This window comes from Felis catus, chromosome E1 (assembly GCF_018350175.1).
Source record: "Felis catus isolate Fca126 chromosome E1, F.catus_Fca126_mat1.0, whole genome shotgun sequence".
NCBI classification, from domain to species: Eukaryota; Metazoa; Chordata; class Mammalia; order Carnivora; family Felidae; genus Felis; species Felis catus.
The window spans coordinates 12,347,677-12,370,225 of NC_058381.1; the positions used below are offsets into that span (position 1 = coordinate 12,347,677).

Below are 22,549 nucleotides of genomic sequence, written 5' to 3' on the forward strand. Positions count from 1 at the left end.
GTCATCCAAATTGGAAAGGAAGAAGTAAAACTATCTATATTCACAGATGACATGAAAATTCAAAGAATCCACTGAATAGCCATTATTGCTAATAAATGCATCCAACAAAGTTGCCAGGTAGAGGATCAACACACAAAAATTAGTTGCATTTCTATAATAGCAATGAGCAATCCCAAAAGGAAACTAAGAAAATGATTCCGCTTATAGTGGCATCCAAAAAGAATAAAATACTTAGGAATAAATTTAAACAAATAGGTTAAAGATGTGTATACTGAGAGTTACAAAATATTGCCAAAAGAAATTAAAGAATGTCTAAATACACAGAAAGACATCCCATGTTCATGGATTGAAAGGCTTAACATTGTTAAGACGCAATACTACCCAAAGCAATCTACAGATTCAATGCAAACCCCACCAAAATCCTAATGGCTTTTTTTTTTCCTTTAGAATGGAGAAGCTGATCCTAAAATTTGTATGGAACTGCCAGGGTCCCCGAATAGCCAAAACAATCTTAAGAGAGAAAAACAAAGTTGGAGGAATCACACATCCTGGTTTTGAAACTTAACTACAGAGCTATAATAATACAAACAGTATGGTACTGGCATACAGAATAACATATAAATGAGTGGAATAGATTGAGAGTCCACAAGTAAATCCATACATATATGGTCAGTTGATTTTTGACAGGGGTGGCATAACCATTCAATGTGGAAAAAATAGTCTCTTCAGCAGGTGGTGCTGGGACAACTGAATTTCCACAGAAAATAATGAAGTTGGACCCTTACCTCACACCATCTATGAAAACCAATTTAAAATGGATCAAAGACCTAAACGTAAGAATAAAAATTATAAAGCTCTTTGAAGAAGACCAAGGGGGAAAGGATCTTACATTGGATTTGGTAAAGATTTCTTGAATATGACACCAAAAACACAGGCAACAAGAGAATAAATAGATAAATTGGACTTCATTAAAATTTAAAATGTGAAGCAAAAAACACTATCAAAAGACATACCCATAGAATGGGAGAAAATATTTAAATGCATATAGCTAATAAAGATCTAGTAACCAGAATAAAGAACCTTTACAATTCAACAACAAAAAGGCAAAAAATCCAATTTTTAAATGGGCAAAGGACTTGAATAGACAGTTCTCAAGCACAGGAAAAGATGTGTAATGTCATTAGGAAAATGTAAATGAAAACCACAATGAAATACCACTTCAGACCCACTATGAGGGAAATAATGAAAAAAAAACATTGGTGTGGATGTGGAGAAATTTGAACCCTCTTACATCGCCGGTGGGAATGTAAATGGTGAAGCTGATGTAAAAAACAGTTTGACGGTTCCCCAAAAGGTGAACATAAAATTACCACATGACCACACGTTCTCATTCTTAGGTATATACCCCAAGTAATTGAAAACAAATACTTGTACAATATTATCCAGCATTATTCACAATGGCCAAAAGGGGACGACAACCTAAATTCCATCAATTGATGAAGGGATAACAAAATGTAGTCTATCCGTACACTGGAATATTATTCGGCCATCAAAAGGGAATGAACTGGGGGCGTCTGGGTGGCTCCATCAGCGATTGACTCTTGATCTCGGCTCAGGTCTTGATCTCAGAATCATGAGTTCAAGTGCCAGGATGTGCTCTTGTGCTGGGTGCAGAACCTAGTTTAAAAAAAAAAAAAAAAAAAGAGGGAATGAACCGCTGATACACGCTACAACATGGATCAATCTAATAAAACATTTGTTGAGGAAAACAGCCGGACACATGGACACAAAAGATCATATATGGTATGATTCCATTTTAATAAAATATCCAGAATAAGTGACAGAGACAGAAAGCAGATCAGTGGCTGCAAGGCCTGAGGGGAGGACGGGATGGGGAGTGACTGCTAATGGGGTAGGGTTTCCTTTTCAGGTGATGAAAATGTTCTGGAACTGAACAGTGGTGATGGCGGACCCCTCGGAAGCCCTCAGCTGGGATGAACGGCCCAGCCAGGGGAGAGACAAGGACTGCTCAGGCCTCTGAGTCAGTGGACTGATGTCAGTTACCTTCGCCACGGGACCATCTTCCTCCAACACTGTGGAGTATGGCCCACCACGTGGCTTGCGCTTAGAAAAATTACAGTGTATTTTTCTAAACCTGTGTAAGTGCAAACAGCTCGTCTGTTATCTTTGTAAATAAATATCTTTGTATCTTCACAGCACCTAGGAAACGCCTTAAACCATAGGTGCCCAGTATAAGTTTGTTCTTTTCCAAGATTTAGATCTTATCATCCCCCACCCTCACGGAGGGATAAAAACCAGCAACCAGCATATGGGGTGAAGCAAAAAACTGCCGTTCGTACATCTGTGCACCCAACGTTCGTCAAACATGCAGTAGATACTAGGCTCTGTGGGCGGGTAGAGCTGGAACAACGTCTCCGTGCATTTATCAGGGTCCGATTAGGAGACAGAAGCCACACCATCATTGGAATACAGAATGTTTAATACAAAGGATTACTGACAAAGGATGGGTGTAACAAGGGATTCACTAAAGAGACGTAAAGATAATTCTAAACAACATAGGATAGCAGAATGAGGAGCAGCCGCTGGCCCCAGGGCAGAGATGGAGCACCCAAGGGAGAGCCCACCACCCTGTCCACCGGAGCCAGGGCCGAGATCCAGACCTCGCTGGATGGGGCATGGCCGCGGTATGCCGCCTGGCAGAGGAATGGGGTGCCAGCAGGGCTTGCTGGAAATCCACCCTCCGGAGTGTTGGGAACGCCGCCCACAGGGGGGCGCCATGCCTCAGAACTTGCGGAAAGGTATCTAGAAGGAGGTGCCTGGGGAAAGTTGTCGCCTGTGTGTGTGTGTGTGTGCGCGTGTGTGCGTGCTGTATGTGCATGTGCGTGTGTGTGTGAGTTATATGGGATAAGATGGTGTTAGGGAGTATCTTTCTGATAAAATGACATTTGAGCAGAGACCTCAAAGAAGCAAGGTAATGACAATGTAGGTATTGGGTGGGCGGAAGAGAATTCTGAGCAGAGGAAATAGCAACAGAAGAGGCCCCAAAGCCCACCTGGCTGATGCATTCAAGGAACTACAGTAGCCAGGGGTGGGGTGGGAGTGGGGGGGGGGCCTGGATCTGGGGAGAGAGCAAGGAGAGAAGGTAGGAGATGTGCTCAGAGATGACATAGGACCTCGAGACCAACAAGGCAACGTTAACTTTCGTTCTGGGTAAAACATGTACATTTCAAAATAATAAACTCACAAGTGTGTGTGAGGGATTATGGGAGTCTGGAAGCAGGAAAGATCGGCTCTGACTTGGGTGGGGGCTGAGAGGAGCAGGAGATTCGAGAAAGAGTGTCCATAAGCCAGGAGGGAAGACAGCTGGTTGGAGAGGCCTCCCCCAGCCCCTGGAGCAGGGGCTGCCTGCCCTGTCCACGGCAGGCATGCGTCAGGGAGATGAGATGCAGATCAGTGCCTCCTGATAGAACTTTCTGTGATGTTTGGAGCTGATCTCTCTCTGCATTGGCCAGTATGATAGTCACTAGCCACTAGGGCTTTTGAGCGCTAGAAAGGTGCCTAGTGGGACTGAGACACTGAATTTTTAAAATTTGGTTTACATTTACACTTCAATTGCCGCAAGAGACTAGCAGCTACCACGCTGAAGATCGCACGTCCGTGTTGCTTACATGCTCCGTATAAACCGATTCAGCCTCAAGTGAATAGAACTCACCTGGGCGCTAAATAAAGCAAGTAGGACCTTGCCTTGCTGACCGCCTCCCCATGCCCCGCCCTGCTGTTTGGTCTGGGCCACACTGAAACTCATCACCACATCTCATTCTGAGTTAGCAGTCGAGAGATATTTCCATTCTACTAAAAAAAAAAAAAAATGTTCTCTTTTTACACATAAACCTTGTTCTTTGCCTGCTAGGTTAGTCTCCCAAACATCTGCTCCTCTTATGATAGGAGTGGGAAGGAGCTGGTCAGAACGAAACCCCACGGCCACAGCAGATGGTCTCATCTGACATTAGCACCTACCTTTCCTACCGAGAGCCAAGAATATTCAGGTTGCTAATTTGAACCCAAACAGTGAAGTTCTCTCCCTCTCTCCTTTTTGGGTTCTTATTCTGTAATTTCAGTTTTCAAAAACAAAACCCTTCTGTATGCAAAGTTCTTAGGATGGTTGTGGTCTCCAGTATGTTCCTTGTCAAACAAATGCATTCTGCTTGTGGTTTTAGAGTTTCATAATCATGCCATGTAGGAGTTGTGCTGTGCAGGTTTGAAGGAAGGCTGGCGCAAGGCTGTACGTGAAGGGGATCGGATATGGAGCATTTGTTTTAAATGTTTTTTGAATGTTTATTTTTGAGAGAGAGAGAGAGAGAGAGAGAGAGAGAGAGAGAGATAGTGCAAATGGGGGAGGGGCATAGAGAGAGGGAGACACAGAAACAGAAGCAGGCTCCAGGCTCCGAGCTGTCAGCACAGAGCCCGACGTGGGGCTTGAACTCACGAGCTGTGAGATCATGACCTGAACCGAAGCCGGACACTCAACCGACTGAGCCACCCAGGAGCCCCTGGAGAATTTTCGATGAGAGACCAGTGTGAACCAGGGCTCTTCAGCACTACTGACATTTTGGGTCAGGTCATTCTCTGTTGTGGGGCTGTTGTGTGCATTGTAGGATGTTTGGCAGGTGTCCCTGGCCTCTACCCACTAAATGCCAGTGGACACCTGTCTCCTGCCCACCGCACCACCATTGAGACAGCAATGTCCCCAGACATTGTCCCAGGTTCCCGGGGAGGAGGCAGAACGGCCTGGGTTGAGAACCACTGGTATAGATAAAACCTGGATGGGGAGAGGGATGTCGAAGACCTCCAAAGTCACCACCCCCCACCTTGGGGATGAAACTGTTAACACAATGGACCCCCAGCAAGTGAGCATTTCTGTGTCTCTCAACATAGACAGTGTTGTTTTTGGGTTTCTAAGCTTTAAACAGGAAGAGTTCGTTCTGTAAGGTACACATGCCAGATTCTTTTTTTTTTTTTTTTGCCAGATTCTTCATCCATTGTGTCTTAAGTGTCAGGTCCTGGGGATGTGGCAATGAATAAACAGATTCATGAATTCACTCAACAAATATTTGTTGCGTACTATGTGTCAGGCATCGTTCTAGGCACTTGGTATATTAGTCAGAGTACTGCAGAGAAATAGAATTATGTATATAAGGAAAAAATATATATATTTACATATACCATATGTAATAACATACCATGTTTGCAAATTTCATGTATCATACTATATTTACAATTCATTATGCTTTTCATTTTGGATTTCACTCTCCACTTGAGTCCTGCAGTTGGTCTCAGGCAGTTAGCCTCTGCTGGCTCTGGCCGAAACAATTACAAGCATACACACACACACACACACACACACACACACACACATATAGTCAATATATATGGCTATATATGTATATATATACTATATATACGTAGTCCATATATGTACATATATAGTTCTGTTTCTCTGGAGAACTCTCAAGAGATATATGATATGTATAGAGATGCAATGAACCTAGAATATCCAAAACAACTTTGAAAAAAGAATTAAGTTGGGGAGCCAACACCAGCTGTTTTAAGCTAGTGTTAAAGCTATATAGTAAAGTAATGGCATGCATAGTCTAGTATAGGAGAGTAAAGTTATTTCTAGAACATAGTAGTACCATATATAGCTATGTGGTGTTGGTGTACAGGTTGACAATGGAACAGAGATCAATAGAATAGAGTGGTTAATAGTAATATACCACATATAAAGAGTAACCCAAAATAGATCATAAGCTTAAGTGTAAAACCAAAAGTATACAACTTCTAAAAGAAAATGTACAAGAAAACCCTGGTTAGGCAAAGGTTTCTTAGATATGATACCAAAAGTATAATCCATAAAAGAAAAAAATGGATCAAGTGACTTCATTCAAATTAAACTCTTCTGCTCTTCCATAGATGCTGCAAAGAGAATGAAAATACAAGCCACAGACTGGGAGAAAATATTTGCACTACTTATGTGATAAAGGACTAGTATCAGAAGGTACGAAGAATGCTCCAAAACCCAACAAGAAAAAGAACAACTCAATTTTTAAAAAGTGGGCAAGGGGCACCTGGGTTATTTAGTCAATTAAGGGTCTGACTCTTGATTTCAGCTCAGGTCATGATCCCAAGGTCGTGGAATTGAGCCCTGTGTTGGGATCTGTGCTGGGCAGGGAGCCTGGTTGAGATTCTCTTGAGATCTCTTGCGGTCTCTCCCCTCTGTCCCTCCCCTACTCATGCACAGGCACACTGTCTCTCAAAAAGAAAAAAAAAAAAACACCAAAAAAAAAATGGGCAAAACATGTGAACAGACACTTCCAAGGTATATGTATATATATGGATGGCCAATAAGTACATGAGAAGATGCTCAACACCATTAGCGATTAGAGAAATAAAAATTACAGAAAACCATAATGAGATAAGCATGACACACCTATTAGAATGGCTAACATTAAAAAGACTGACCAACACCAAGTGTTGATGAGGATGCTACTGAAACTTTCATTCCCTGCTGGTCAGAATGTAGACCGTAGGGCCATTTTTGATATTAATTTGGTAGGTTTTTGAAATTTTAAACACATACCTACGACACAGATTCAGAAATTCCTAGACGCTTACCCAAGGGAAATGAAATACATGCATACAAATGTGTACCTGAATGCTTACGGCATATACCAGCTCTGTTGGGGAATTGGCAAAAACCGGACACAACCGAGATGTCCATCACCAGGCGAATGGACGTGTCCATACAGAGGAGTATTACTCAGCAATGAAAAGGAGCGAGCGTGTCCTGGAAGGGGTGTGTTCTCTGGAACCCTGGGGCCAGGGTTTTAGAGACGGAAGAGCTAGGCCCCTCAACCCTTCCCATGGCTCCCATCTCACTCCGGAAAAAACGACTTCTGCACAATGACCAGACCCTCCACACTGTTCCCTCAGCTGCCTCCCCTCCTCCTCCTCTCCCCTCACTCCCTGCGCTCCAGCCACACTGGCTTTGCTGCTGTTCCTCAGACTCGCTGGGCCTGTTCCCTTTGCCTGGAATACTCTTCCATGGAGAACCACACGGCTCCCTTTTCCTCCTCCTCCAGGTATTTATTTATTTATTTTAAATGTTCTTAAAAAAATTTTTTTAATGTTTATTTTTGAGAGAGTGAGAGAGAGCACAAGCAGGGGAGGGGCAGAGAGAGAGGGGGAACCGAGGATCCCAAATGGGCTCCGTGCTGACAGCAGACAGCCCGATGCAGGGCTGGAACCCATGAACAGCAAGATCGGGACCTGAGCTGAAGTCGGACGCTCAACCACCTGAGTCACCCAGGTGCCCCCAGGTCTTTACTTAAATGTTACTTTGCACCTATGGGACACTAAAGACCTCCAGGTCCTAATTCCTGGGCCCTGCGAATATTCCCTCATCTGACAAAGGGACTTTGTAGATGTGGCTGAGGTAAGGATCTTGAGATGGGGAGGGGATCCTGGACTATGGGGGGGGGGCACTCAGTGTAACCTCAAGAGTCCTATGAGAGGGAGGTGGAGGGAGGGCTGCCATAGAAGAGGCAGGTATGGCTTTGAAGAGGGGGGCACCTGAGTGGCTCAGTTGGTTAAGTGTCTGACTTCAGCTCAGGTCATGATCTCGTGGTTCATGGGTTCAAGCCCACTTTAGGCTCTGTGCTGACAGCTCAGAGTCTGGAGCCTGCTTCGGATTCTGTGTCTCCCTCTCTCTCTCTGCCCCTTCTCTGCTCCCACTCTGTCTGTCTCTCTCTTAAAAATAAATAAACATTAAAAATTTAAAAAGAAAGAAAGAAGATGGAGGGAGGGGCCACGAGCCAAGGGACGCCAGGAGCACAGTTCTGGAAGCTGAGAGTGGCCAGGCATGGATTCTCCCCTGGAGGTTCCAGAAGGAGCCAGCCTCCCCTCACCTTGACGTTAGCCCAGCAAGACTGATTTGGGACTTCTGACCTTCAAAATTATAAATGGGGGAACGAACAAATGAGGGAATAAATGTGCGTTGTTTTAAGTCACCGGTTCGTGGCACTTTCTTTACCCTGGCAGCCGTAGGAAACTAGTCCACTATCTTCCTTAACATTTCGGTCCCCATGCCTGGAACTCCTGTCTTCCTTCCCTGCTCCATGCTCCCTCGTGGCCCTGATCAGGCTATAAATTTCACTTATCTTACGTCTTGTGTGTGTCTCCCACAGACTCCAAGGACGCAGGGGTACTTGGTTCTATCCGTGCTGTATTCCCACAACTTGGGATGCAGGAGGGCTCAGCAAACTACGTGTAGAAACGCAGCAGTGGAACAAGTATGTACAAGATCTTCATATTCAGAACAGCACAGGAAATAATTTAACAGCAGCCACACGGGCCTTGTTTACGACTGGTCGAGTTTGCTCCACGTTTCCCTCTTCTAAGCCACAAAGCACCGCACGTATGGTCTCAGTCCCCTTTGACCGGGTCCACCAGTGCCATCCCCTCCCCAGAAGGAGTTTGTGAGTTTGGTTTGTGTGTTTCCAGGTCATTTCTGATATCTTAACACCCGTGTGCAAGTGTACGTGAGTTATGCCTAGGTCTGTTTAAAATCTATACCGATGGTGGGGTGCCTGGGTGGCTCAGCGGTTGAGCGTCTGACTTGGGCTCAGGTCATGATCTCACGGTTCATGAGTTCACGTTGGGCTTTGTGCTGACAGCTCGGAGTCTGGAGTCTGCTTCAGATCCTGTCTCTCTCTCTCTCTCTCTCTCTCTCTCTCTCTCTCTGCCACGCCCCCAGTCCTGCTCTCTCTCTCTTTCTCTCTCAAAAATAGATCAACATTAAAAAAAATCGATACCATGGGACGCCTGAGTGGCTCAGTTGGTTAAGCCTCCGAGTTCGGCTCAGGTCATGTTCTTGCAGTTCATGGGTTCAAGCCCCACATCGGGCTCTGTGCTGACAGCTGGGAGCCTGGAGCCTGTTCGAATTCTGTGTCTCCCTCTCTCTCTCTGCCCCTCCCCAGCTCCCCAGCTCCTGCTCTGTCTCTCTCTCTCTCTCAAAATTAAATAAATATTTTAAAAATTAAAAAAAAATCCACACCCATGGAACCACAGGGTAACCCGCCTTTCTCCACTCATCACTGTGTTCTTGAGAGACCCAGGGTGGAGATACGTGTAGGCCTGGCTTTCTTCTTTTTCCCGATGCACATGCTCCACCACAAGCATACATCACATTCGATTCATCCCTTTCCCTGCTGATGTCTCGGGCAGGGTCTGGGCGGGAAACAGACCAACCACTCAAAGCGAGAAGGAACTGAATGAAGGGACTCTTTGGAAAGGTGTGGGCAGGGCTGAGGAAAACAACACACTGAGCGGCTTTACCTCTGTCCCCCGTTTCGAATAGTGCTGCAGCCAACGTGTTTGTCCTCCCGCCCACGTGCAGAAGCTCCTCCGAGGTCCCCTGTGAGGGGACTGGCTGGGCCAGGTTATTCTCAGACACTGTGATCCCCTTGAATCTGGTTTTATGTAAGGAAGTAGGGGGTGACTCTCTCGATCTATGAGCGTGTGCACCTCAAAAGGAATTTACCCCAAGTCATCTCTTCTTGGAGTCATCCAAGAGGACTGTGGATGGCCTTTCTTCACATGGCGATGTCCCCTACAGATTTGTCTGCATGTCCCTACCGAACAAATTGCAATTTATAGAATGATGTAGGGCAAGGAATCCTGGGCCCAGCCTCAGCCCCATTCCTGTGACTTTGTACACGTGTCTTCGTCCATCAGGGTCAGCGACAGCGCAGCCGAAGCCCCACCTTGCCAAGAACCGGTGGGGGGCGGGGGGCCAGGTCTGCTCGGGGCCCTGGGGAGCGCCTGGCAGGTCCTGCAGAAGCAGTTCTTTTCTGCAGAAAGAACAAAAGTGCCCGCCTTTCTCTCACTTCCTTTTTGGGGCCTGGGAGGGTTGGCCTGTGAGTGGCCAGCTGCTATTTCTGGGCCTCGGCTGCTCTGTGTGAAACCCCAGTCCCTCCCGAGAGGAAAGAGTGGAGGAAGGAGGGGGGTGCCAGGTGACCTTGCCCTTGGTCTGCGGTGCAATGGGCCCAGGTGTGGCGGTTACAGTCTCGAGTAAAACCGACCCTAGAAGGTCGGGACGGTTCTGGCGTGGCAGGTTTCCTAGCAGAAAAGCACTGTGCACGTGCTATTTATAGGTGCTCAGAATAGAGTGGGCTGCCTGTTAAAAGATGGCATCCACTCTCCCTGATTTTGACAGAAGGGGAAACTGAGGCTCAGGACGTTGAGCGCCAGGCCTGAGGTCACACACTGAGCTTGGGACAGAAACAGGACTAGAACCCAGTGTCTGGACTCCCTCCTCAGGGAATGATAGGGTTGCCTATGTGGAGCAGAGGCGAGATGAGTTTTGAGGGCCACAGAACGTCTTCCCCCTCCCCGAACCGCCGCCAGGCTGGTATGGTCCAGAGCCCAGGGTGTCTGTGAGGTGGGGGAGGGAAGGCACGGTTGGGAGGGAGAGAGGATGCTATACTCATCCGGGGTCTCCAGGCCTGCATCCCTCTCTCTCCTACCCACCTTCATGATTCATGTTGGCCTTTTCTTTTTTCAAAGTTTTAAATGTTTATTTATTTTTGAGACAGAGAGGGAGGGGGAGGGGCAGAGACAGAAGGAGACACAGAATCCAGAGCAGGCCCCAGGCTCCGTGCTGACAGCTCAGAGCCTGACGCGGGGCCCGAACTCACAAACTGTGAGATCATGACCCGAGCCGATGTCGGACACTTAACCGACTGAGCCGCCAGGCGCCCCCATATTGGCCTTTGGTAATCTTTCCTTTTGCCCCATCTGGGTCGCTCTTTGGTGTTCACTGGAACCTGATTTCACTGGAACAAAAATGGCTGTGTGGTATTCCTTCCTTCATTCCTTCTCCCTCCCTGTCTTCTCTGCCTCCCTCCTTCCCTCTCTGCCTCTCTTCTTCCCTGTGCTTGTTGAGCATGTACTACCTACTGGATACCATTCCAGAGATGGTCAGGGCTGTCCTCATTGACAAGGCAAGGTTTGAGCCAAGATTTGTAGGAAAGGATGTCTGACCCAAGCAGCTATCCGGGCAAAGAGCGTTCTAGGCAGAGGGAACAGCAGGTGCAAAGGCCCTGAGGCAGGACCATGATCGACATGCTGGACGTGCAGTTGAGTGACTAACGTGGCTCAAAGTGGGGAGGGATCAGGGAGGAGGTGAGAAGTGGTCATCTTCTCCCACAGATGTGGGAGATGGTGGTGACACAGGCGTGGGAGGTGGTGACACAACTGTGGGTGGTGGTGACACAGGTGTGGGTGGTGGTGACACAGGTGTGGGAGGTGGTGACACAGGTGTCAGTGGTGGTGGTGACACAGGTGTGGGAGATGGTGGTTGGGTGGTGGTGACACAGGTGTGGGAGGTGGTGACACAGGTGTCAGTGGTGGTGGTGACACAGGTGTGGGTGGTGGTGACACAGGTGTAGGAGGTGGTGGTGACACAGGTATGGGAGGTGGTGACACGGGTGTGGGTGGTGGTGACACAGGTGTAGGAGGTGGTGGTGACACAGGTGTGGGTGGTGGTGACACGGGTGTCAGTGGTGGTGACACAGGTGGAGGAGGTGGTGACACAGGTGTGGGAGGTGGTGGTGACACGGGTGTGGGAGGTGGTGACACAGGTGGGGGAGATGGTAGTGACATGGGTGTGGGTGTGGTGACACGGGTGTGGGTGTGGTGACACGGGTGTGGGAGGTGGTGACACAGGTGTGGGAGGTGGTGGTGACACAGGTGTGGGAGGTGGTGACACAGGTGTGGGAGGTGGTGACACAGGTGTGGGAGGTGGTAGTGACACAGGTGTGGGTGGTGGTGGTGACACAGGTGTGGGTGGTGGTGACACAGGTGTGGGTGGTGGTGAGACAGGTGGGGGAGGTGGTGACACAGGTGGGGGAGGTGGTGACACAGGTGTCAGTGGTGGTGACACAGGTGTGGGAGGTGGTGGTGACACAGGTGTGGGACTTGGTGGTGACACGGGTGTGGGGGGTGATCGCGACACAGAGGTGAGTGGCAGCTGCCACATAAAAGTGGGCAATGTGTGCTCCTTTAGCCCAAAGTGGTTGAAAACGGTGTCCCGTGGCCCTGTTAACGGGGCCGAGGTTGGGGCAGACAGTTGGTGTGGAGGGACAGCCAAATGCTGGCCTCGCCCCCACGCGGGGCGTCAGGCCTTCCCTGAGGGGAGGGGTGCCGGCGGGTTAGGGGCGGCCGGGAAGACGGTGGCCGGGTGTGAGGCTCGCGCACACAGCCCCTCCCCCGCTTTGGGGAGGTCCTCGCGGTGGGGGAGGAGCTCGAGCTCTGGGGAGCCGGCAGCCATCCTGATCCCAGAGGTGGGTTGCTTCTGGAAACAGAGATCCAGGGCTTCTCCTCCAGGGACAGATAACGACTGGCACCTCGGGTCCCCCTGAAGCCTTCCCGTTGGGCCATGAGCCGTCTTCTCCCTTACTTCTGAGGAAGGGAGAATTGTGCCACTCGTGGTAGTCCACGCTGGGTGAAGAGCTTAACATGCTTCGTCTCACCCAGTCCTCGCGACGGTCCTGTGAGGTAAGGACCACCGTCATTCCATTTCACAGATGAGAAAACTGAGGCTCAGAGAAGGTATGGAGTCTGCCCAAGGTGTCCCAGCGGCTAGGTGGCGGAGTGCGACTTGACCCAGGTCTGTCCGGCCCGGCCTGAGCGGCTGCTGGAATCCTCCCGCACAGCTGGAGGGAGGTCAGAGGTCCAAGCGCTTTGGAAAGTAGTTATGTGACTTGGCAGAGTTCGCTAAGGCCGTGCCTACGCCTCCCACGAACCAGCAATCTCACTCCTGGGTACGTGCCCAGCAAAGTCTCTCCGGGAGCTCTGTGGACTCGGGCCTGCAGGCTCGCCCCACCTCCGCTGCCCGCTCCTGGCCCCCGAGCAAGTCCACAGTGCGCCCTGGGGACCCGGTGGGACCCCGAGGCCTTGCCAGGAGACGTGCCGGGTCCCACCTTGCCAGTCACAGACCCGCGTGAGGTGGGTTTTCTTGCGCACTTGCACCGCAGCCGGCTGCGGGGGCCGGGGCCGGGGTCCGGTCGCCTTGTCCTAAGCCAGACTTTAAAGAGATTCGGGAAAATGTTCAAGGGCTGCTCGGCTCGCTAATTCCCCTTCAATACATACTGACTTCCTCGTAACAATATGTTACTTATCTTGACAAGCCGTGGGTGGAGCTAGAGAGTATGATGCTAAGGGAGAGGAGTCGGTCAGGGAAAGGCCAGTACCCTACGATTTCACTCCTATGTAGAGTTTAAGAAACAAAACCCACAGCAAAGGGGAAGAAAAAACCGAGAGAGAGACAAACCTAGGAACAGACTGTGAATTATAGGGGACAACCTGATGGTTGGGGTCGGTAGCAGGGTTGGGATGGGGATGGGATTAAGGAGGGCACAGGGTGGTGTATGGGACTGTTGAATCACCATATTGTGCCCCTGAGACTAGTATAACACTGCATGTTACCTCCCTGGAGTGATCAACTTAAATTTTAAAAAAATAATGAAAAAAAATAAATCAATAGGTAGGTCTTTAACTTCTCAGTTTTAATTTCTGACGCGGTCACTACTGATAGGTGTGCCCACGAACGACAGCTCTCTGGGCTCCTCCACTGGGATCGGGACCAGGCAGGGGTCCCCGGGGACAGATGGCAGGAAACACAGGCCCAGGTTCCCCGCAGGCTCCGAAACCCTTCCTGTCGGGGCCGTCCGTGGTGCTCCTCAAAGCTGTACGGGTCGTGAAAGACGAGGAAAGACCGAGAAACTGTCACAGGTTGGAGGAGACTGAGGAGACGGTGTGCGTTGTGAGGGGGGCTGGATGGGACGCTGGAACAGATACGGGAGAGTCGGGACAAACGGGTGACATGGAACAAAGGCGACAGTTTGTATTGTCATTACCGTTCTGGGAACGAGCACTACGAGGACAGGGGATGGCAAGGTGGGCTAGGCCACAGAGGTAGGTCCGCGAAAAGTCTGAGATGCCCCTTCAGAAGGCAGGAGGAGGCACGGAGGAGGCCAGCAGGGACCCAAGTCGAGTCCAGAGGAGAAACCTGGCTGCACGTGTGGATTTATGTGCTGTCACTGTTATTACACGCTGAGCACAGGCCAAGTGTGTTAGTCAGAGTCCCCCGGAAGAAGAGAACAAGCAGGAGGCACATACATAAAGAGAGAGGCTTATTTTAAGGAATCAGCTCATGCAGTTGGGGGCTGGCAAGCCTAAGATCTGCAGGACAGGCTGGCGGGCTGGAGACCTAGGGAAAAAGCTAGATGTTGCCGTTACAAGCCCGAAGGCCATCTGGAGGCAGAATTCCTTCTTCCTCAGGGAAACTCAGTCTTTTGCTCTTAAGGCCTTCAACTGATTGGATGAGGCCCACCCACTTTGTGTGTGTGGGGGGGGGGGGTCATCTGCTTTACTCAAAGTCCACATGTTTCACGGATAATCTCATCCAGAAATACCTTCACAGCGACATCTAGATTAGCATTTAACCAAATATCCAGGCGCTGTGGCTCGGCTGAGTGGACACATAAAATTAACCATCCCAGCAGGGAGATGGTGGGACAGAGATGTCAGGGATCCAGGTGTGGTTCTTAGAAACAGCCCCGCCTTCCTTTTGGTTTCTTCCCGGGCTTATCAGGATCTCAATACAGGTTTCAGGTGCCCTGCAACCCAACAAGGGCCTCTCGTACAACGAGGCCCCGAACACCGTGCAAAGCAGAGCCCTTGGAAACGCAGCTCTGTGTGAGACCAGACAGAAAGATCAAAAGGAATGGCTCCCTTCCCGCCTCAGACACCCTAGCGTGAGCTCTCCTACCTGGGAGTTGAGTTTAGCACTTTGCTCTCACGTTGTTGTGCTTAGACCTTTATACAACTCTATGTAGAGTGATGTCCTCTCAGCCAGGCAGTGGACACCCGGAGGACAGAGACCCGGATTGCCTGTCGAGTAGCAGTGATGGGGAGCTCACTGCTCAGCTGAGGCAGCCTTCGGATGGTGCTGACTGAAGGAGTTCTCCTCAAAGTTGCACTAGCACTCTCTCCCCAGGTCCTTCACACCCCATGGAGCCTACACAGGATGGCCCCCAGGATGACACCCGGGGCGTGTGAGGACTGTCACCGAGCCTTCTCTTCAGAGGAGGCACAGTCGTGTTCCTCACGACGGACGGGCTCCAGGCTGCCGGGGGCCCTTCTCTGATCACATTCCTGTTCTGGAAGGCCCCTTCCCACTCTCCACGGGGCCTGGCCAACAGCAGACTCTCGATAATTGTCTTGAATAACAAAGCGAGCCCATTCGAAGAGCTAAGTCGTAGTCCTGCACAGCGTTCTAAAAGTTCACTTATTCAATAAGTATTTATTGACTTCCTACCATGTGCCAGGCTCCCTGTTAGGGTCTGGGAATAAAATGGTCCCCCAAACAGACGTGACCCTATCAGGGCCCTGGCGGATCCCCCTCAGGCCTCTCTGCTTCCCTGTACCCCAACTTCCAACCGCCAGGGCCCATGGTTCTGACTCCCGGGAGGCTGTCATGCTCACTGCTGAGCAAGAAGGAAGTTCCAGGGGATTGATACGCCCCGGGAACAGCCCTCAACCAGTAAGACTGGTAGGGACTGGTGTGTAAATATCCTGACACCCCCCCCCCACCGCTTCCCCAGGCACAAGTTTTACACCATTTCCCAGACTTGCCCTCTGGGATCGAGCGCCAGGTGCCCACCATGGCAGCTGGCATAATAACATACTTTCTTGGTTGCTTTTCCTGCCTTGCATCATTTCCCTACCCCTTACCTGCAATTCCCGAACAAACAACTTGTGCTTCATCTTCCTCTCGGGGTGTGCTTGTGGGGAGGGCAGACTAAGACAGCCCCGGCCCTCACAGGGCTTCCAGCTAGTGAGCAGATGGATACTAAATGGGCCATAACAAATCAATATATAATCTGAAATTACGATAAGGGGTGTGAAGGGAAGAACGGTATATATGAGGGGCCAGGTGGAGAGAAGTGTGAATGTACCGCTCGAAGGTGCCAGAGCGCAAGGTCAGGAAAGGCTCCTCAAAGGAAGTGACATTTAAACAGAGACCTGGAGGATGAGGAAAAGGAAACAGCATTCTAGATGGAGGAGAGCATGTGCGAAGGTCCTGGGGCACAAAGACGCTTGGCATAGTTAAGTTACAGGAAAAGAGCCTCACATCTCACTATAGTGTAGTAAGCAAGGGAGAGAGTGGTATGACAGGAAACCAGAGGGCCGGGCGGTATCGAAATCAGGTATTGTCTGGTGAGCAGAGCAAGAAGTTTTTACTTTTCTCTCAAGATAACGAGGGAGCTTCCAGCAATGGTAAACTAGATTATTTCAGACCATGCCTCCCGCTGAGAATCCTAGAAGAGCTGGACGAAATTAAAAAGGAAAACCTGTCTATTGGAAGGTACCAGATAACTATCAAGGCAGTGAGAAATTATGGGGATTATGGGGCCAAGATCTGGGAGAGCATGGATGCCCAGGGAGGAGGTGAGGCTGGCTGTCGATACCACTTTTCCCCTCAAGGGGACTACCGACTTGAAAGCAAGGTTTGAGAGGCTGAGAGGTTGAGCAGAGCTTTTTTTTAGGCTCATGAAGCTTACTTAGAATTTAGAACCTGCCAAGGAGAGAGTGTTTATTAAACATCCAAAGGTTTGAGTCGGGATCCGTAAGGGCTGTGTGTTAAGAATAAAGATGAAAAGGACACAGACAAGCCCTCACAGGAAATGAATTCCAGCTTCAAGGCATATCAATTCCTGACTCAACTAAGGGGATCTGGGACTGCCCAGCTAAGGTGATCCCAGCTTAGCTCCCTGCCCAAAGCAAAGGTAAAAAGGAAGACGCCATCAAGTTATCTGTAACTTTTCATACTCAACACCCGGCCCCACAAGAATACAAGATTCGCCAGCAAATCAGGGGAAAACACACACACACACACACACACTAAAGAGACGCGAGAGGATCTAGATATTGGAGTTATAATATGGATTTTGAAAATAACTGCAATTAAATGTTCAGTGAAGTGGCACATGGGTGGGCTCAAGCGTCCAACTTCGGCTCAGGTCATGATCTCACGGTTCATGGGTTCGAGCCCCGCGTCGGGCTCCGTGCTGACAGCTCGGAGCCTGGAGCCCGCTTCGGATTCTGTGTCTCCCTCTCTCTCTGCCCCTAACCCACTCGCATTCTGTCTCTGTCTCTTTCAAAAATAAATAAACATTAAAAAAATTTAAAAAAATTTTTTTAAATGCTCAGTGAGTTACAAGACAAGATGAGAATTTGGGCAATGAATGGGACTCTGTAAAAGGGAATCATAAAATGAAACATACTCTTGCCATGTGATCCAGAAATTGCCATCCTTGGTATTTACCCAAGTGAATTGGAAATTTATAAGAACATGAAAAACCTACACACGGACGTTTATGGCAACTTTACTCATAATTGCCAAATCTTGGAAGCAGCCTTCAGAGGTGAATGGGTAGATAAACTGTAGTACATCCAGACAATGGAATACTATTCAGTACTAAAAAGAAATGGTTATTAAGCCACGAAAAGATATAGAAGAACCTTAAACGCGTATTAATAACTGGAGGAAGCCAATCTGAAAAGGCTATGGACTGTATGATACAGCTTTATGACATTCTGGGAAAGGCAAAACTATGTAGACAGGACAAGGATCCGTGGTTGCCAAGAGTTACAGTGGCGGGAGGCATGAGCAGGCAGAGCACAGAAGACTTTGGGGGCAGTAAAACAATTCTGTATGATACTAGAGTCTACACATGCCATTACACATTTTTCCAATCCCATGGAATATACATCACCAAGGCTGATCCCTAATGTAAACTGGGCTTGAGTGATGATGACGTTTCACCGTAAATTCACAATTGTAACAAATGTCCCACTTTGATGTGTGGTGTTGATGGTGAGGAGGCTATGTATATATGGGAAGCGGAGTAGGGGCATATGTGAACTTTCTGTACTGTCTGCTCAATTTTGTTGTGAAGCTAAACTTGCTTTAAAAAATAAAATCTATTATTTTTTTAAATAATAGAAGAAAATCAACTGAAGGAAAGGAAAGGAAAGGAAAGGAAAGGAAAGGAAAGGAAAGGAAAGGAAAGGAAAGGCGGAAGGGAAGGAAGGGAGGAACAAAAGGAAAGGAAGGAGGGATGGAGGGAGGGAGGGAGGAATGGAAGGCAGAAAGGAAAGGAAAGGAAGGAGGAAGAAAAGGGAATCAAGTGGAAATTGTGGACCTGAAAAACTGGATAAGTGAAATTAAAAACTCAAAAAATAAGTCTAATAGTTGACTAGATGCGGCTGCAGGGAAATGGAAGAAAATGGAAGGTAGCTCACAGGAAAATATCCAGACTGAAGAGAAAAAAGAGAAAAGGACAAATATGAAATATGAGACATGGTATAAAAGACCTAACACAGGCGTAATTGGAGTCCCAGAAAAAGAGGAGAGAGAAAGTACTGGACAGTGGTGGTGGTGTAAGAAATAATGACGAAGCATATTTCAAATGAGTGTAGAGACATCCAGCCATGGATTTGAGGACTATGAACTCTTAGCAAGATAAATACAAAGAAAACCACACCTAAGTACAGCCTGATAATATCACTGGGAATCTAAGACAAGAAGAAAAATCTTAGAAGTAGACAGAGAAGACAAAAAATAGATTTCGGGGTGCTGGGTGGCTCAGTCGGTTAAGCGCCCGACTTCGTCTCAGGTCATGATCCCACGGTCCGTGAGTTCGAGCCCCGCGTCGGGCTCTGTGCTGACGGCTCAGAGCCTGGAGCCTGCTTTGGATTCTGTGTCTCCCGCTCTCTCTGCCCCCCCCCACTCACGCTCTGTCTCTGTCTCAGAAATAAATAGACATTAAAAAAATTTTTTTTTTTTTAAATAGAGAGATTTCAAGTAGGGCCTGATATAATATCTGATTTACATTTTGAAAAGTTCATTTGCGGGGCGCCTGGGTGGCGCAGTCGGTTAAGCGCCCGACGTCAGCTCAGGTCACGATCTCGCGGTCCGTGAGTTCGAGCCCCGCGTCGGGCTCTGGGCTGATGGCTCAGAGCCTGGAGCCTGCTTCCGATTCTGTGTCTCCCTCTCTCTCTGCCCCTCCCCTGTTCATGCTCTGTCTCTCTGTCTCAAAAATAAATAAAACGTTAAAAAAAATTAAAAAAAAAAAAAGAAAAGTTCATTTGCAACTGCTGGAGGAGAATGGGCGGAAGCAGGTGAGTTAGGGGCCCAGCAGAAGGCGAGGTGGGTACGAGAGTGATGGCAGTGAGGATGGGAGGGAAACAGCCATGGGGAGGAGGTTCTGTGTTTCGGAGACAGAATAGACCACTTGGTGATGGAAAAGACCCGGGAGTGAGGAAAGGAAAGAATCAAGGGTCGTCCCCAGACTTCTGGTTTGAGTCATTCAGTAAACAGTGGTCATTTACTGAAATGGGCAAGAATGGGAGAGGGAGTGGCTTGGGGTATGTTATGTTGAGTAGGTGATTTGCTGTCTCTGAGCCTCATTATCGTCTTTCCAAAGTGGGGTCATACTTGTACTCACCTCAAAGCTCCATGACTACTACTGTCATAGACATCCAAGTTGAAGTGTCTGGTCGACAGTTCAGGGCAGGCAGCTGGAAGCAGGATCTCACCATTTGTACCCTGGGGTCCCTGTGTCCTTAGCCGCTTTAGACCCAGAGCTGAAACAACTAGGCCAGCCCAGCCATGTGGTTGAGGGGGCCCAAGAGCTAGTTTAACCACCTGTACTGGGGCCAATTTCCCACTTAATCAGGAAAAAGGAGAAAAATACACTAGGCTTGAACAGTAGCAGGAGATTAAATTCAAACCCTGCAACACGGTCTTAAGTATTTTTTTCTCCTTCACCCAAAACTTTTAAATTCTGCTTCTGCAATCTGATGCTTGCTAATCTGCCTTATTCCATCTGCATTTATTGTTTTGCGTTTGCTAGCCGCTGGGAGATTAACACTCACCCTCTCTCTTCTTGGAGGGAATTTTCCTGTGAGGCTGCGAGGCTGCACCAGAAACTGTGTTTGGTTTTTTTGTTTTTCCCAAGCATTGATCTGATTCAATTCAATTCAATTCAATCCAACTCAGATATATCTGGAGGACTTTCTCTCTGCCAGGTACTGAGAGAGTCCAACATATTATTTCAATCATTTCTCTGTTCAGTAAACATTTGTCTGCTACTTCTCAGATCCACCCCCGCAGGCCTTTTTCAAGTTCACTGTGCACGCACTGTGGGCTTCCCTGCAGGAACTTTGACCTTCACCCTGCCATGTCTCCAGCACCCCTGCATGCAGTAGGTGCTCAATTAATGCTTGTGGACTGAGTGGGTGAACAACTCTGCCTTTGGTCCGACATGTCCTCTCTGAGAGGGTCCGGGGTCCCCGGCAGAAGAACGTCAGGGTCAGGCAGGAGCTCAGGCTCGTATTTGGAGCTTGATGAACATTTGTAACCCCAGCCGATCCAGCACCCACTGGGAAGATCATGGGCTCCGGGGTCAGATACTATGGGAGGAAACCTCAGCTCTGCCACATTCTTGGCGATGGGGAAAATGCTCAGTCTCTTTAAGCCTCGACTCCCTTATCTGTAAAACGGGGGCCTTGGTGGTAACCCCAGCCGATCCAGCACCCACTGGGAAGATCATGGGCTCCGGGGTCAGATACTATGGGAGGAAACCTCAGCTCTGCCACATTCTTGGCGATGGGGAAAATGCTCAGTCTCTCTAAGCCTCGACTCCCTTATCTGTAAAACGGGGGCCTTGGTGGCATCTGCCTTATTTTGAGGATGAAGCAATTTAAAATAAAGCTTGTGCCTGGCACATCGTAGTAGTTCAACCAACTGATTATTCTCCTAATGCCTCCCCCCAGCACACACACACCATTGCCTTCACTGTGGGGCCCAAGCCCCTTTTCCAGCTCATCTCCCACTGGGTACAGATAAGGGAGGCCAGAGGCCTCAGCACAGAAATCGGCAGCTAGTCTCCTCCTCCCTCTCATTCATGCAGCAACTGTCTGCTGGGTGCCTTTCACGTGCCAGGCACAGCTCCAGGTACCAGGGACACGGTGATGTCAACATGAAGCCCCTGCCTGCCGTAAGGCCTGCTGAAGCTTACGGTCCACTGGGGAAGCGGATGATCTGCCAGTAAGCACGTGAACAAGCTCACTCTGAGCAGACGTGAGCGCTCAGAAGGAAATAAACCAAATAAATGTGGCAGCAAGTGATTGGGTTGAGAATGCTGGTCACGGCTGAGCATCTCAGCAGGGAGAACGGCAGGGGCAAAGGCCCTGAGGTGGGGAATGTGTCTGGCTGGTCTCCTGGAGTGAGCGGGGGAGAGAGGTGGGGAAGGAGAGCAGTGATGCAGTGGGACTAGATAGTGTGGGGCTTTGTGCAGGTTCCGTGCCTGGCTTTGTACTTCTAGCCTCCCCCCGGCCCGGGACGTCTGGGAATCAGTGGACTGTGGATGCGAGTGCTCGCTGAGTCACCTCTGCCTCACCGTGGGGCCCAGTCTCATCTTCTCACGAAAGACCCGGTTCACTGATTTTCCTTCCCTGACTTGGTCACCGCCCAGCAGAAGCCGAAGGAACCAAAATCTTGAGGGCTTTGTGCGTTTTTAATTTCCAACCTTCTCATCCATTCGTTTATTCACTCAACAAATCTTTGTGAGACGTATATGACATGCTGAATATTTTGCTGGGCTCTGAGGACAACTCACATACCAGCCCAGAGCCTAGAGACTTCAGTGCCTCAGCTTTCCCATCTATAAAATGGGCAGGCTGGAACTGACGTCTACGAACTACTTCTCTTCTAGAGTCCGGATGACAGTGGAGACGTCTGTAAATATCTCTGCCCAACATCACATGTACAAGAGAGGGCTTGGAGGGAGAGGCGGAGAGACTCCTCTTGTTCCCAAACTTAAGAGGTAAAAGGTCCCCCCCTGTTGAGTCTCGTAGCTCCATTGCCCACCCACTCCGGCTCCGACCGATCCAAAAACTGTAAAAGATTTAAGAGATCACTGACTCACCTCTCCTTCCTGAGCTGCAGTGAGGAAAGAAGTACTTTAAGCTGCCTTCTCTGTTTGTCTCCTGATCCAGAAACCCGAGTCAGTGGGCTGGGAGCTATTTGCAAGGCTGCACTTTTTGGTTAACAAAAAATGTCTCTGCTCATAGCCAAGGGGAGGGGCGGGACAACCAGAACCCCACTTCTTCTTTTGGTAAGAAGTCATCTTTTCTTCTCTCCAGGAACCGTCTGGGCGTGTGGGAGGAGTATGGAGAGGCGATGCTGTCCAGAGGGAAAGGTTTGGGCGCTGCGGGTAGCCCACTTACCAGCTCTATGACCTTAGGCAAGTCACCGTGCCTCCCTGACCCTCAGTCTCCTCTTCGGTAAAATAGGAATAATAATAAATAGGTTTCTGAGAGAATTAAATAAAATCTA

General features: G+C 49.0%; 1 long non-coding RNA gene across 2 annotated transcripts; it reads right to left on the reverse strand.

Moving 5' to 3' along the window:
• Nucleotides 1-1,384: 1,384 nt before the first annotated feature.
• On the reverse strand, nucleotides 1,385-22,348 carry LOC109494224. Of its 2 annotated transcripts, none has more exons than XR_002148912.2 (2): nucleotides 22,140-22,348; nucleotides 1,385-1,677 (listed from the first exon to the last, which is right to left on the reverse strand). It is a non-coding gene; the product is annotated as an uncharacterized LOC109494224 (long non-coding RNA). The 2 variants fall into 2 exon arrangements; XR_002148916.2 differs by lacking the exon at nucleotides 1,385-1,677 and adding an exon at nucleotides 13,626-13,826.
• Between the last annotated feature and the right edge of the window lie 201 nt (nucleotides 22,349-22,549).